Source organism: Canis aureus, chromosome 9, assembly GCF_053574225.1.
Source record: "Canis aureus isolate CA01 chromosome 9, VMU_Caureus_v.1.0, whole genome shotgun sequence".
NCBI lineage: Eukaryota > Metazoa > Chordata > Mammalia > Carnivora > Canidae > Canis > Canis aureus.
The window spans coordinates 55,481,534-55,498,381 of NC_135619.1; the positions used below are offsets into that span (position 1 = coordinate 55,481,534).

The window sequence follows — 16,848 nt, forward strand, 5'->3', positions numbered from 1 at the left end:
AGTACTAAGGGATTTAAAAAGGCATAAGTTGGTATTCCGACTCTGCTGTACACACTCACATCTTGGCATTCCAGAGACATTGACCCTGCTACTAACTTCTTTATTAAAGGATAAAGTATTAAAATGCTTTAGAAACATGAGTAAGAGAGAGAAAGCCCCTTGAATATCCCTGCGGGATTCCCAGGCTGTCTACCGGACGCTTCTAGCTTAGTCCCTAGGGTTCACAAGTTTCTCAGCTATTTGTTCTCTCTCAAAGACATTGACTCTGAGGTTTGTGGGACCTTTTCTCAACTCTAATGAATGGGATTGTGGTCTGTTTTTCTCCATGTACTTAACAGCCCTTTCTGTGAGGAATTAGATTCTGTATCTATTCTTTCTTGTATTGTTTCTGATGGAGGCCCAAGAGGGTACCCAAGCTATTCATTTGATAAGGACATACCTATGCTTTCTACTCTGCACTCTGGTCCCACCTGATGAATAGATCCTTCATTCATGTTTACTCATTTTGAGTTACCCGAGTTTGCCACATTTTCATTTGAACTTCAACCTTCTTCATTTCCAAGGTACAACATTCTCCTCTCTTGGTCTCAGTTAAGCCCTCATTTTAACAAAGTTTCATTCTGGCCCCTCATTCACCAGAGTGTATACAGAGTACATAAATCTGTTTGCTTTGTCATGTTATAGAACCAGTGCCTTGGTTCTTAGGAAGGAACAGGTCTAGACACCATATTGTGATGGTCTTCACTGTAAAGTAATCTTAGAGGTCACTTTCAGTCCATTACATTAAAATAGAGGTTACAAACTCATATGCCTACAGGGAGGATATAAAATAAATGAACCATTGACTATATTTCCTATGCTTATACCTTTCATCCCTGTGACTTACACATTCGATCACTGGAAGCCTATATTCGATGGTATTGTAATAGCATTGCGTGGTGACAGATAATAGCTACACTTCTGAGCCTAGCATAGCAATTAGAGTTTTTGAATCACTGTGTTGTGTACCTGAAACTAATGAAACATTGTGTGTCAACTATATTTCAATATAAAAACAAAATTAATGAGCCAGGAGGGTCTGAGGTCAGGAAAACAATAGTTCAGGCACTAACTCTTGGTCTTCATGTCAAAGATACAACAGAGAGTAGCAAGGACTGTGACATACTGGAGATCCTGGTCTCCAGAAGGCAGCCGCTGCTCAGCTGTTGCCTGTCATTACTGCTAGGCCAGACCTATGAAATTTTCTTATATTTCAAGACAAGCCAGAAGGCAAGACTGTTATGTTTACTCTTTGAATTCATTACCTGCATTTATTTTTTTTTAATATAAAACACTGATTAGACTAAATAAAACAAACCTGGAAGCAAGATACTCCTCACCTGCTGCAAGAGTGGTGCCTCTGTGTTTCAAGGAAAAAGAAAAGTGCAGGAGACTGTCTTCATGGTCCTCATGCTGTGTAAACAGGATTAATATCCCAGTTATAGGCTAACAGTTTCACAGCAACCATGTAGTTATTACGTGTTGTATATATGAAATTATGTCATAATGAGCTATCTCCTAACAAGATTGTATAGGCTGTAAAATCATTTTATGGTTCCAAAAGAGAGCAGCTTCTGAGTTAGTTGACAGTGCTTATTGTTTCTTTCCATCTCACTTCCTTTTGAATTTAAGAAAATAAATGTTCGCCCAACACTTTCTTCTCAGTTCCAAAGTTTTACAGTGGTATAGAGTGTTTTCTAATCTTATTAAAATAATCTTTCCCATGTCTTCTCTTCTCTTATTTCTATCTATTTCAACCTCCCTGCTGCTAGTGTCCCCACTAGGGTAGTTAATGTGCTGGAGGTGTGAGGTCAATTCATCATGGCATTTTATAGTTCCTTGTCTACTCTATATATGAGACAGGAATTTAATAAGTTAAGGTTCCCCAAAGACAAAACTTGTATTGTTTACATATTTAAGAAAATATTTAGCCAACTCCTCTAAGACCTAGAGGAAGAGATGTGAAAATTAGAGATAAACCCGTTTTCTGTAATTTTCCTGAAAATATTCTTTCCATAGATGATCTTATCAGTTGGCATCAACTATTATGTGTAATTCTTGAATGATTCCTAAATCTAACTTGTAATCATATTTTCAACTGCCTGCCAGGTATCTCTGCTGGAATTACCTTTGGCATTTTAGGGTGGCTCAAGTCCACTCACTATCCTATTTTTGATATGCTGTTCACTTCCCACTGTATTGAGCTTTGAGCTTCAGGGATCAGTCTAACACATCTTTCACCTTCAAACCAACTAGTAGCCAAGCCCCACTTCAACATCTGAAATACATGTGAGATGCAACTTTTTTTCAGTCCTTCCATTTCTTACAAGGACTTTTACACTAGTTTCTGAGCTGGTACTCCTGCCTTTGTACTGCTTCCTTTCCAATCAGCTATGCACAAACTCCCAATGTTATTTTCTTTAAAAAGGAATGATAATTTGTTCTATTAAAAGACTGTCAAAACACTCCCTTGGCCAGGGGAAGTGAGAGAGAGTAAGCACAAGCACATTCAGTCTCTTTATTGTGGTATTCAACACCTAATACATCTTTGGAGCCTCATCTCTTATTTCATCCCCTCCTGAGCCCTGCGCGGGCACCATACCTGTCTGTCTTATTATTCCTTTTTCTTCTGCTCTTTTAGACCTGTGTGCCTTTTTTTCCATGTGATTCCTTCTTTGTGAATGGATTCTCTGGTTTACTTTGGATTAGCTAATGCCTTATTCACAATTTCCTTTTCTGTGAAGCAGGATATTTGTTCCCTTCTCTGAATTTTTTAATACCTAATTGATACATGTCCTGTGGCACTTTTTACAATTTTCCTTGTTTTAGTGTTTTTTTTTTCCACTTTCTTTTTAGGGTCCAAGTCTTTCTTTCTCATCTTTCAGCTTAACATGTACCTTGCACAGAGAAGACAGTCAAATATTTTGAAAAAAAATAAATTTAATAATTAGTTGAAAATTTCTCCTGTTAATGAAAGTTTGGTAAAATCAGTAAAAAAAAAAAAAAAAAAAAAAAAAAAAAAAAAAAAAGGTCAGTATTCACTATATTCTGTGAGATATCTTCTCATAGGTGTTGGAATGGTCTGCTATAGTGGAGTAGGGGAGATGAAATATATATAAACATGGGGAATTCCTAGAATGATCTTATTTTCTATTTGATTTTTTCCAACTTTTCTCATGTCCTCCAAAGTTTATTCAAAGAAAACTTTTATACCAAGGTGAAAATTAGGTTTAAATTCCACCCTAATCCAACCAGGTAACTATTTGGAATATGGGGAAAAACAAAACCAAAATATACTACCATTGCATTTGTGAGAGCAGAGGCTCTTTGTTCATCTTATCTTTTAGAAGCATAATGTGATTTATAGTCATTTTGAAAGTATAGAACTGATCTTTTCTCATGGTCTAATGAGGACTCAGCCTGTCTTCTGAAGTATCTTAATTAATAAGCCATCTGGGCAAGAATGGCCCACAAGTGTGTGCTGGAAGAGCTTCAGGCCATTGTTCTCTTTTTGGTCACCTTGCAGCCTCAATAAACATCTAGGAGCTCTGTTTTCAAGGTGGTACCTGGCCCGATGTCAGGATTAACTCTTAGAGCAATATTTTCATCAGAAATATTGATAAGATTATGATTTGGAGGGATAACAAACTATATATTACTAAATAGTCCGAGAGAAGGAATCCTCGGGTCTAGATAGGATCCTGCCTTGGTCTTATTTGGCTCTACGTGGTCCTGGAGTCCTTGCATATGCCATCAATATATCACATAGTTTTGATGGGCACCATTGTTGATTGGTACCACCTTTGTCTGTGCCCAGGCATCTGGCCAGAATAAAGAGTAGGAGACAAATGGCCATTTGTTACTGAAAGTAATGGATCAAGAGGTATATAGGAGGATTCATGCTGTGGAGTTAATGATGCCAGAATGATGGAGGAACTCCATGATTTCCATAGTAGAAAGGGCCTGAACTTGAGGCTGCAGCTTTGTCTGTTGTCTGTTCTGGAATTAGCTAATGAGGCTTTCTTTGTTTGAGCATTGGAAAGCCTCCAAAACCCACTCGGGAGGGAAATTAACAAATGTCTTTTTTGTTACTTCTGGATAAATCTTCATGATGAAATGCACAGCCGTTCCACCTCTTCAATCTTCTCCCTTCTTCTTCCCCGGTGGACACTCAATCACTGTGGAGGCCTAAATAAATAAATAAATATTGCAGAGATGAATTTATTCTTTGTTACGCTTTATTTTATTTGTTTGTTTTTAAAGAGTAAGGACTAGTTACAAGTGGTTGTGAGGTTCACAGTCTTCAGGTGATACTTTTTTTTTAAGATATATTTATTGAGAGAGAGTGTGCGTGTATGTATGCGTGCACACACTAGGAGGAGGAGGGACAAAGGGAGAGGTTGAGAAGCCAACTCCCTGCAGAACACAGAGCCCACTCGGGCTAGATCCTATGATGTGAGGATCATGACCTGAGCCAACATCAAGAGTCAGTAGCTCAACAGACTGAGCCATCCAGATGCCCCTCAGGTGATACTTTAAATAGACCACAGTCGTGCAAACATTTATGATTATTTTAGCACAGTTACTTATGTAATTTATGATCTCCAGCAGCTGCTGGCATTGTCTGCACATGCAAATGTGCCAACCGTGGCAGTTACCTGACTCATTTCAATTAGCTGGGACATCTCAAAGGGTCATGGTTAATGTTTTTCTCTAATAAGTTCCTGCATGAATTTGATTTTTACAAGGTAAGATAATTCTCTTGTGGGCTTTTTTCATTGATTTTACTGATCTGTGTTCATGTTGGAATTTCCAGTGAATGCATTGTCAACAAGTATTTGTTGAGTATCTATCAAGTGCCATGTAATATTTAGATTATTAGGAGTGCCAAGATGTTGAATCCAAACTCATGGTTTTCAAGAAACTCAGTAGTAGTCAAAATAAATATATAAACAAATAGTTATAGTCTGATATACACGTGCCAATGCTTTAGGCATACTGTAGTATAAAGGAAATGATAAGCTTGGACACACTTTTATGAAGTGTTACTAGGGGAAAATTATGAGGAAGGGAGTTTTAGCAGAGGCAGTTATGTTACAGATGCATATGACAATATATGCTCCTGCAAGTAAATCATTTTAGTGAATCTACTTTGATGAAAGGGTAAATATTGTTCATGAAAATGTTAAGTTATATATATTCGGATGTGTTTATGTGTATGTGTGCACATGCTCATTTGCATTTGTGTACATGTATGTGTTTGTGTTTGTACTCTGTCAGAATAAAATATATTTTTTGGATTTAGCAAACACATTTGAAAGCTATCCGTGTAAGTAATAGAGATGACAAAATTCAGAAAGCAACATTTGTATACATTTTATATATGCAATTTCATTTTCTAAAATCTAGTATAACAGTCTTTTCAGATGAAAAACACTGGGGTTGTGGCAAAGACAGCCTTCCTCCCAGCCAACAATTTGCTCTTCCAACTCTTGGGGGGAGAAAAAAAGTACTCAGACTGTGTGAAACTTCAGTTCCAGAGAGACAGAAGAGACTATGTGGATCCAGATACAATATTAAGCTATTTTGGCAAAGTGTGACTTAAGGAGCCACTGTCTCCTACAGTGGAAAGGAAGAAAAATTTGGGATTTGCCTCTAACTCAGTTTTTTGTCTTGTTTTATTTTTTTCTAGGAACACATCTTTCCTGGGTAAAAAAAAAAAAAAATAGAATTTAGGTAATTCAAGCAGAAGAAGTAAACTTTATTAAGGCCACAGGGAACAAAGCAGTTTGAGCCACATATTTAGATGTTAATCTAAGAAGTCTTTCTTATAATAAACTAGGTCCTGTGATCCTATAAATATTTTTCCCTCCATGAGATCACTCTGATTATATTTTAAGGCTACTGCTAATATGATCTCATTGATAAATATCCTCAGATTTAGGGATATTTATTTTCTTTCAATTTTGTGCTTATATTTTGTCTTGATATTTGCTATAAAATTATTGCTACACATCACATCATAAATGGGTCTGGATAAAGCAAGATTTCAAATTTTGTACAACTAAGATACTTTTTCTAGAGGAAATATGACAAAGAGAGTTTGAGAATTTGGTGACCTTTGGATAACATTACAATATGGTTTGTCTTTCCTCATTGAACATGATGCTGTGAAATTTTAAGATTAGATTTGGATTGAGGACAAATGAGTGGTGGAGTTGGTAGAGGGAGAAAAGGTCGGAGAAGTTACAGAAACTGGCAAGGGTATTGGAGATGGTGAATTAATTTTCTATCATTGATGGACATTGATGACCTCTGTTATCTTTTCCTTCTTTGTTTAAACAAAAAGAAAACCAAAAGGATAGATTGACTTTTCCTGCTAGAGCTCTCTATAGCAGCTGCATTGTATTCCCATTTTATAGTGGAGATAAGAAGGGGCTTTCTATAGACAAGGTCTTGAATCTGATGCCCATGGATTTTTGCTGGTACTAGTTCAGCTGCTACCCTGCCTGGCAGTGGCTGGTGTCCAGCCAGCCTAAGGCACCTCTAGTTTCCTATCTCATGGGGCAATATGTTTATGAATAAAAGTGCCAGATAGAAATGGGACACAATTTCAAATGCCTGTAAACTGAAAAACACCTCTTTATTTGTCGATTTTTTTCTTCATATACTTAAAAAAAACTATTTTGTATAAGACTATTAGGGATATTCTTAATAAAAAGTATTTACTAATTGGCCATTTCCAATTTATGCCTCATATTTCAAGACCCAATTCTGGGACCATATGCTTCAAAATGTTCTCCTATATATAATTCAGCTGACAGTGATCTTCCCCTCCTCTTGGGCCATAATTTTTATTGATTCAGTTCCTCAAAGAGAGGCAGTACATTATGGTAAAGAGAAAATTGAATTGCAAATTAGAAGACTCAGGTTCTAGCTCATGATCATGCCTATATGTATTTTTAGTCACATAATTCAACCCCCACGTCTTCATTGTGACTCAATGTGGTGAGTTTATGTGGAAAACATCCACCACATGATACTGAACTGAAAAGACTTAACCAAAACACTAATGATGGGTGTCCCAGGGATGTACAAATGGGAAAAACCCTTATCGGCCTGCACCACAAACTGGAAATGACTCATCCCACCAAAATAGGTTGAGGTCTTCTTGCCACAATCTTAAGACCAGAATGAAGATCCTTTCAGAGAAAACCCAGACTGGGGAGGGGGGTAGACCAAGAGATTAGGGCCTTCAAATGAATCTATTGATTAGAAATTCTGGTAAAAAAAAATCAGTTGATAGAAATGATTAATGTTTACTTAGAGACATTATTTTGATCATGTGTAGAGAAGAAGGCTAATTAATAGAGTTTTGCAGCAGTAAGAGGGACTCTACCTCATGCAGCTGGAAAAATAAAACAAGTATGGCAATGGCACTTAGAGATTATCACTAGATATTTAATGAGGAGGAAATAGAGAATGATAATTTACTGGGCATCACTTATTGATCCATTTATATTACTATGCAGAGTAAATGGTATACATTTTCCTATGAAGGATCCTAGTGTGGATTTAGTTGACTTTCATTGATTCATATGTTCATCGAATATTGATTGCACAAATACTATGGACAGGCTACTTTGCTAGCAATAGAAATACCAAAGTCAATAACCCAGACATGCTAATTTCATGGAGTTTACTATGTAGAGAGATTTGGAGATTAAACTTAGGATACACAAATAGTGTTACATGTTGTGCTGATGATGTGGACATGACTTAACTGTTAGAATCAAGATTCTGATACCCATAGAATGGGAAAATCAAAAAACAAACAAAACAAAGTATGCAGTGTTCTTTAAGAACATCTTCTTAAAGAAAACATATTGTTATCTGGGTAAATTACATGTTAGGAAAGTACTGTGAAGCACTTAGCAAACTTGAGGTGGTAATGTTAGGTAACTAATGTGAAATTGTATGGCTATTACAATTATATGTTGGTATTTAGCATTTTGCATTTTATTGCCTTTTTTTCTACAATTAAATGTAAAATCCTTAAGAGAAAGGAAAATGAGAAGGAAAATAACATTTGTTGATCTCCTACTATGCTCTAGTCAGGGTACTGGGCACTAAACCTATGTTACTTCTTTTAATTATGAAGATTAAGAAGTACTTCTGATGTTCTAGGCATCCCCTAGACCATCTAGTATAATGTTTTGTATTTGTAGGTATTTCAAAATATTTGTGTCGATTGACTTATAACTTAAACTACTTCTAAAAGAGTAAATGTAGTCTTTCCCAGCAGACTCATGTCCTTCCTTATTAGGCATGATAGCTCTTGCCATGTCACCTTCTCAGAGAGGCAGGGCAAAGACATGGTCATTTTTATACTATACATTTTATATGTTTTTATGTTTTTGCTCACTTATTTCTCAGAGCCTTTGTGGAGCTAAAGATAAATGCAGTACCCATTTATTCTTTATCCTTTGAGTTCTGGGCTGAAAGCTGCCAGTGCCTGAAAATGGTGTAACTTCTCCCATTGGAAAGAGCAATTTGCCAATGGGATGTGCTATAACCCCTTCTAGAGTGAGGTTTCTTAAAAAGGGTACATTTAGCTGTTGGTTTGTTAGATTGCTACCTGGAGAAAGATCAGACCACTTCACAAGGGAATGGCTCAACTTTTGGAAAATCAAATTTAGGATGCAGTTTCAGTGAAAAAGAACTATATTTTTCCTTGTTTTGAAAAATTATAAGAAGAGCAAAACCAATTCAAACACTTAGGTTATTTGTTCTTAATTACTAAAGAGATGGAAGTAAAATATTATAGAAAGTGCATATGGTACATATTAAGTGAGAAAGGCAAGATACAAATTGTTTATGAGCAACATGCTCCAAGTAGATAAAAAGCTACTCCAAGGATAGCTCCCTTCTGTACAATATACAATTTTTTTTTCTTAATGACTAAAAAGTTCCAGGGAAAGGAGAACCACCCAAAATATGGCAAAATGATGGAAAAAGTAAGCACACTTTATACAACCATGTGAAGAAACTGCCAGTTCCTACCCACCATACCCATTTTCTCTTTTTCTTTTAATAAATCCTCAGTATTATTTACAATGACACTGCACCCAGCTTTAAAACCAAACGAGAAAAGATTTCCCAACCTCCCTAGCAGCTAAGTGGGCAAGCAATTTAAAGTTTGACAAATGACATATCTGCACTAGCATTCGATGGTACAAACAATTCAACTGCTTAAAGGGATCTGCCTTTGGTGTAAGGGACACCACTTGCATTTCTTGCTGCCAGGATATGATGAGTGGAACTTCAGCATTCAAGCTGGATCATAGAGTAATTTTAGGATAGAAGTCACATGCTGAGTAGAAGTGTCTGGGTCTTACCGGACTTTTTGGAAAATTCTGTATCAGTCTTAAACTACCTAATTCTGAATTCTTTTATATGAGAGAATAAATCTTTGTAGTGTTTATACCACTATTTTTTGTATCACTGTTGTTCGCACTGAGCACAATTCCTAATTACTACATATATAAGCTTTGCTCAGGTTCTAATCAAGTGTCTTACCTCCAACAGGAAAGAGCTTAATTCTAAGCAGCTTCTGGACTCTATGAATGTTCCAGCCTTCAGAAAATCCATTCCCAGCTACTCAGACTGCCTTTGTTTAACCTTACTTAGCCAAACCACTCTCAGCTCTAAGTAGCAAATGAATAACTCACATTTTGCCTTAGCCTTGGGTTCTCTTGTTCCAAGTAATTGACAGAGATTATACAAGTTAGATAGGCATTACCCAAAGAAACCTCATGTTCCCAAATCCTAGAAGAGACTAACCAACTAACAGGTGACTGATTCACTTATCATGCATATTCACTTATTTCAACAACTGCATTGATTGTCTTTTGCCCACCAAAAGCTAGGTGAGTTCACAGCATATACAGATGAATCAGAAACAGTCCTAAGTCAAACTTTCATTACAGTCTAGCACAAATTCACAAAACCAAAGCTGAAATATGTGGGGGAGTACATTTTAGTTCACCTAGCAGTAGACTTAGTTGAATTAATTTTTTTCCACTATGCTGGCATTTTAAGTCTGTCTCCTAAATAGATAGATAGATAGATAGATAGATAGATAGATAGATAGATAGATAGACTGAAAGACCCAAGCTATATTTTCTGTTAGCAGAACTGTGCACAATTACCTGTTACCAAAGCTGCTGTTAAAAACTTTAGAAGATAGTAAGTCCTCCAAAATATTGAAATCTGATAGAGAGCAGAGTAGGCAAGCAAGATGCCACCTCTGACAGTTCTGTTGAGACAGAACACATGTGTACATACATACGCTCACATGCAGAATGTTTGAAATAAGAATTTCCTTCAAGGAGAAGCACGAAGGGAACAGAAGGCCCAAGGTTTGTTACTGGCTTTAGAAGAGCTTACTATCACTTATTTATACATGTAAACAAACTCCAATTATTCTTTAGTTAAAGGAAGAGAAACACTAGAGAGGAAATGGTCATGGATGGGGTTCGTGATTTTTTTCCCCATCTGAAGCATAGAAACTCATTTTCAGTATTGGATTTTGTCTGGAGTGTTCTCCTATTCAGAGGCTGGCTCTGCAGGAGTCATTATCAAACCTTTGGAAGTAACATTTTTTCTACCTCTGAATCTAGAGGCATTTTCTTCTCCTCCTTGTTTTTCCCTCCCCTCTTATTACACTGATTGCATGCAAAATTAATTATCAGTCTTGTCACATCTTACACCACTAACAGTGGTCAGTATTGAATTATGGGGAACGCGAACACAATTTTCAGCAGCCTAATTGCTTCTCCTGTACCCAGCGAAACGTTACATTAAATACCCACAGCAAGCAGATTGTATTCGATTTCCATAACAAACTGGTGGGATTTCATTACCAGAATCCCTAGCATTTCCTCACATGACTCCTTCCAAACTGCTCTATCAGGCTAGTCTTGCAGAAAGCAAATTCCTTTCCAAAACTGCAGCTGCCCAGCGAGGTATTGATGTATCATGTATCAAGCAGTCTATGAGAGTGAAGTGGATGTGTTAAAACAAGACTAGTTCTTCTCTTTTGGAAGATGACTGACTGAATCCCACAGTGCTTCACTCCATTCTAAGCAATTAGGAGTACAGTGACAAAGGATCCCCAGGGCTGTCACAGTGTTGTACCTAAAGATTACAAGAGATTTGCCCATAGTGACAGATGACTAATGCTTTCTATAGACATTGATTGAAAGTTTCTACCATCCCCTCTTCAAATAACTGGGAGATTAGATAGAAGGGAAGCCAAAATGTAAACAAATAATCCTAATGCACTTTTTAATGTATACTGATAGATGTATCCTCAGGATACTCTGGTAACTTAGAAGATACTGCAGTTGCATAAGAAGACTGAGACATTCACCAAAATCTTAAAAGAGAAATTATGTGACTGAATAGCAGCAATGCAAGAGAGACTTAAGATTTGCCTGGTGGAATTACACTCCAAATTCTGACATAGGATATATTCATTTGTATTTTCAAAAAGCTCTACAAGTGATTTGGATGTGTGCCTCAGAAAGGGATTATTGGCTTATAAATTCATGGGAGGCAAGGCCTACTTCTACCTGAAGTTGACTCTGGAAGTACTTACAAAGTTAGCATCATGTGATCTGGGTTTTGAAGATGATAAAATTTGGATAAGCCACGAGAAAAACAGGAATATTTATGGTTCAAAATTAAATGATTTCGGGATCCCTGGGTGGCACAGCAGTTTGGCGCCTGCCTTTGGCCCAGGGTGCAATCCTGGAGACCCGGGATCGAATCCCACATTGGGCTCCCGGTGCATGGAGCCTGCTTCTCTCTCTGCCTATGTCTCTGCCTCTCTCTCTTTCTCTCTCTGTGACTATCATAAATAAATAAAATTTTTTTAAAAAATTAAATGATTTCAAGAAAAAAAAAGCAGAGAGAGTGATCAGAGAATGATGTATATGGCTAGAATGTAAGGGTTATAGGATGGGGGTTAGAGATAAAGCTTTAATAGAGCAAGCATTCAGAATTTCTAAAGAAGTTTGAGTTTAAAGACTTGAATGCAATAAAATGATTTGTACTGTTGGATTAAGGATTAGTCTTTTTGGCAATGTGATACCATAAAGGTTATTTGAGCAGAGAAGTGACTTCATGGGAAAGTAGTTAAGGACATGTGCAAGAATAGATGATGAAAACAAAAGATAATTAGGGTACTAACTACTGTTTTGGTGTTATAAGACTTGTACTAAGTTGATGGCATTGGAGTGCAAAAAACGATTATAGCATTTTAAAAGAAGAGTCTCCCCAAAAGGGTGGCTGACTGGACTTTGGAAGAAAGAAAGAATTCATTTCTGAATGAATGAAAAGTTAATGATGCCATTTCCAAAACTAGATCATTGACTTAGAGAGAATGGGTTTGGTGCAGAGATGAGAAAAATCAATGTTTTTCTGATACTTAAAATAATAGAGAACAGTATAGCAGAGATACCTGAGAGGCAGTTGGACATGTGGGACTGGAGTCTAAAACCATGAAAAGAGGTGAAAGAAGATATTTGGAGTGATTTTTCCGTGGAGAAAATAGTTGAAGTCTTGAGAATGTATGGAATTTGAAGAGAGGGGTGTCTGGTGGCTCAGTCAGTTAATCCTCCTACCTGGTTCAGCTCAGATCATGATTTCAGGGTCCTGGGATTGAGCCGCATGTTGGACTCAGTGCTCAACATGGAGTGCTCTTGTCCCTCTCTCTCTACTCCTCCCCCCAACTTACTTGCTCACGTGCACACTTTCTCTCTCTCAAATAAATAAAATCTTTAAAAAGAATGTATGGAATTTGAAGGAAATAGGATATTGGTAGATACAAGAATCAGTTTAGGAAATGATAGGAGAAAGAAACAGAAAGAACTGACTAAAGAAGGGAAAGGAGCAGAAAAGTAGAACCTGCAGTAAAGCAGGCATTTCAGGAGCCATGAAGTGAACAGTTCTATCAAAATACTATAGAGAAACCAATAAAACAAGGAATGTCAAGACTGGGTTCCTCCACTGCATAATAAGAATAGTATAGTTCTGAGGATTCAATGAAATCAAGTATATTAAGCATTTAGCATGAGGCCAGACAGAAGAAAAACATTTGACCAACAATATCTACTGTTGTAAATGCTATAATTGCTAATCATCTCCCAATTATAATGAGTGCTTTTCTAGTTACTCATTTGAAATATGATGTGACTCTCACTTTCGAAGAGATCAGTGTCAACATGAAGAGAAAGATGTAAGAAGGTAAATATCATTTTATGATATTGGTTCTATGAGCAATATATATACTATAAATATAAATATAAATATACACACATACATACATACAGTAGAAGGAGTCTCTAAGAGGAAAAAGGGAATACCATATGAGTCCTTTGTCAGATACAAATGATAAGATTAGCCTTATATATTAAATTTCACTCTTGAAAAATTTGCTGAGCTAGTTCATGGAGTCTTGAATCTGTGTAATTATTATGTTCCTTTGTTCAAACCTGGAGGGACAAACTCTTGGGAGAGAATAGCCAAGATTGAGGATCGTATCTTTGTCTTCTGTGCACAGACTTCTTGTTTACTTCCTCTACCATAAATAAATCAGGATGGCTTTGAACAATGGGCATTTTTTTGAGTCTGAACAATGGTTTATCTTTAGACCCAATTTACAAATTAGGAGAACAGATAAATGTTTTATAGTATGTCAGAAATAGGATTTGGCTGAATCCAACAGCTTCCCTAGATACTCTTTACTCTTCAAGGAATGATCATTTTACCTTTGGCTGAATCAGATTTTTTCAAACCATTCTACTCAAAAACTGTTACTCTGACCAACAGCATGGACATCACTTGGATATTTGTTTCAAATGCAAAATCTCAAGCCCTACTCCAGATCTACTGGATCAGAATATGCATTTTGGCAAGAACTTTAGGGGAACTGTTTGTAGGTTGAGAGGAACTGGGCTAGAATACTACCTGAAGGCTGAGGAACTTGAGCACATTCCCCCTTCTTGCTCCCTCGTACTATTGGGTGATGTCAGAGCATCATGAAGGGATCTTGGGTTATGGTTTAGCTCACAGTCCACGCAGTAGCGACCACAATTAGAGCAAAGTACCATTGCTCCTCTTATCTGAGTCATGTGACAACGGTTAACACAAATGAATATTTCTGATTGCACAAGACTAGATGTTTATGGTCCCCCCATTCATATGTTCAAATCTAACCCCAACATGATAGTATTAGGAAGTAGTGCTTTGGGAAGGTAATTTGGTCATGAGAGCAGAGGCCTCAAGAATGGGATTAGTGCTTGTATTGAAAAAGACACAAGGGAGCTCTCCTGCCCCCTCTTCCCTGTGAGATTACAGCAAAAGGATGATAATCTAGGAGGCAGGTTCTCACCAGACATGAGATCTGTCTGCAACTTTGATCGGATTTCCCAGCCTTCAGAACTGTGAAATGTAAAATTGCTATTGTTTATAAGCTACCCATCTATATCTGTTATAGAAACTCTAACAGAAAAAGGCACTGACCCATTCATGTTAGGTGTAGAACTGATTATTCTGCCACTGGAAAGTGCTTCTAGACACATAAGCAAGTAAAACCTGGAGAGTCCTTCCAGAAATCAGAAATATTGGCAAAGAGCTTCATAGATGGTTTATATAACATTTGCTGTCACTTGCAAACTGCACAACTTTGGGCAATGTTTAGCCTCTCAAACCTTAAGGTTTCTCATCTACAGAAGGTGGATAATTATTGTACCTTTATCCTAGGATTGAGGGGAAATTAAGTGGGCTAGGATATATAAAGTAGTTATTATAGCATCTGAGACCTATTTAGGGCAACAAATACTTGCCTATTATTTAGTTTATTATTATTTCCTTATAATTATTATCTAATCTCTTACATAAGAATACTGAAATAATAGATTTCTCTTTTTTTAAAGATTTTATTTATTCATGAGACACACACACAGAGAGAGAGAGAGAGAGAGAGAGAGAGAGGCAGAGACACAGGCAGAGGGAGAAGCAGGTGCCATGCTGGGAACTGATGCGGGACTCGATCTCGGGACTCCAGGATCATGCCCCGGGCCAAAGGCAGGTGCCAAACTGCTGAGCCACCCAGGTGTCCTGAAATAGATTTCTAAATACTTTGAATGGAATTCAGTAATTTTAAGTTAAGTGATGCCGACAAATACCATGATGTTAGAAATCTAGGTGGCAATTAAGGATCTGTTTTCTTAGACTTTATTCTCTGGCCAGTAAAACTGTTTATTTCTTTGTCCCTGATACATTTGAGACAAAATTTTCCCCTCTTTGTCAGGGAAAAGCTATCCATTCACCATCCCCACACTGTGCAAGTGCCTTTTACAGCCGCAGAAGCAGGTTTGATCAGACAAACACAGCAGCATACGAACACATGTTTACCCTCCTTTGCCACAATTCATCTTACTTTACATTTCCTAGGAACCCACTTTAGGATGGAAATGCCTTTATTCCATTTATATTTACTCAATTATTTGGCTTATTTTCTGTTTTTACAACCTAATTAAACTCAGCACATCAACCTAGCGGAAGGCATGACAGCTGTAGAAACTTAGTTTATCAGCTTTGAGAGGAAAAGGACAAGCTGGCAGAGTGTCTTCCCATTTTGTGACTATGTACAATTGAATATGAGCGTGAATGGTATTCTGTCCCTAATATTAAATTCTGCTACTAAGCCACCATCGTCAAAAATGTTATAAATGACTGTAACCTTTCATATTTTCCAGGAAGACACAGTGATTGCTCTTAATGGAATACCAATTCATTCTCTTATTTGGAATATTTAATTCTGAACTATTGGCCTATTACCCAGTAGCTGTCATTTCTGACGTCTTTTGACTGCCTTGATGAGACTGGAAGAAACTCTTAATTTGCTTAATTTAAAATATTATTTTTTTATGTTCTAGAAACCATGAAAGAAATCTGTAGGCCCTCAGTTCATATGATCTCTTAAATTGTAGAAGATTAGAGCCTTTTAATTTCATTGAATGGATTTTTTATTCTTCATCCACCAGTCTTGTAAGTCTATTCTCCATACTCTCGGAAGCATCTGACAGGAGATTCTCTCCCTCATCAACCAATGCTTTCACATAGATGCCTCACCTCCCATCATGACCACTGTTCATTTATTAAAGATAAGGATTGCCTTTGGTGAACTCCATCCCCCACCAGTAGTGATTTCCTTCCTACCAGGTGCAAAACAGGTGATACTGCAGATGTTGATACTTTCCCCACCTGGCTGAGTCCCTGGTAATGATTAAAGGACTGTCAAAGACCCACATTATTGTTCCCTTACAGGGAACTTTGAAAATATGTTGTCAAAATTGTTTCTTCTAGGGCTTATATCAGTTCCATTTGTAAGTTATCAATGTGATACCTCTTCATAGGTTCATAGGAAAAAGTGACAGGAGAAAATGTTTTACTGCTGACTCATTGTATACCAGTTTGGAATTTCACTATATATTCCATTTCCAAGATAGGATAAAAATACATGGGATAAACTACTGAGTCAGGTTAAGTCTTCACATCCTAAATAGCTTCTGTCTGAAGCCTCTCCAGATTCCGTTTGCCCTCTGGGTGAATGTGAATATACTTCTTTATTCTCAACTGTGCTGTTTATCTAGTTTTACAGGCACAGCATCTATAAACAACACAGCTGTTTTACACTAGAGTGTAGTGCTTAATAACTCAGGCTTTGGAGTGACTGTC

The 16,848-nt window shown here is 37.1% G+C and overlaps 1 protein-coding gene across 25 annotated transcripts in view; it reads left to right on the top strand.

Annotated features, from left to right (window-relative positions):
• NRXN3 (neurexin 3) overlaps positions 1–16,848 on the top strand; it is a 1,534,711-nt gene that overhangs the window by 1,302,701 nt on the left and 215,162 nt on the right. The window lies entirely within an intron of this gene.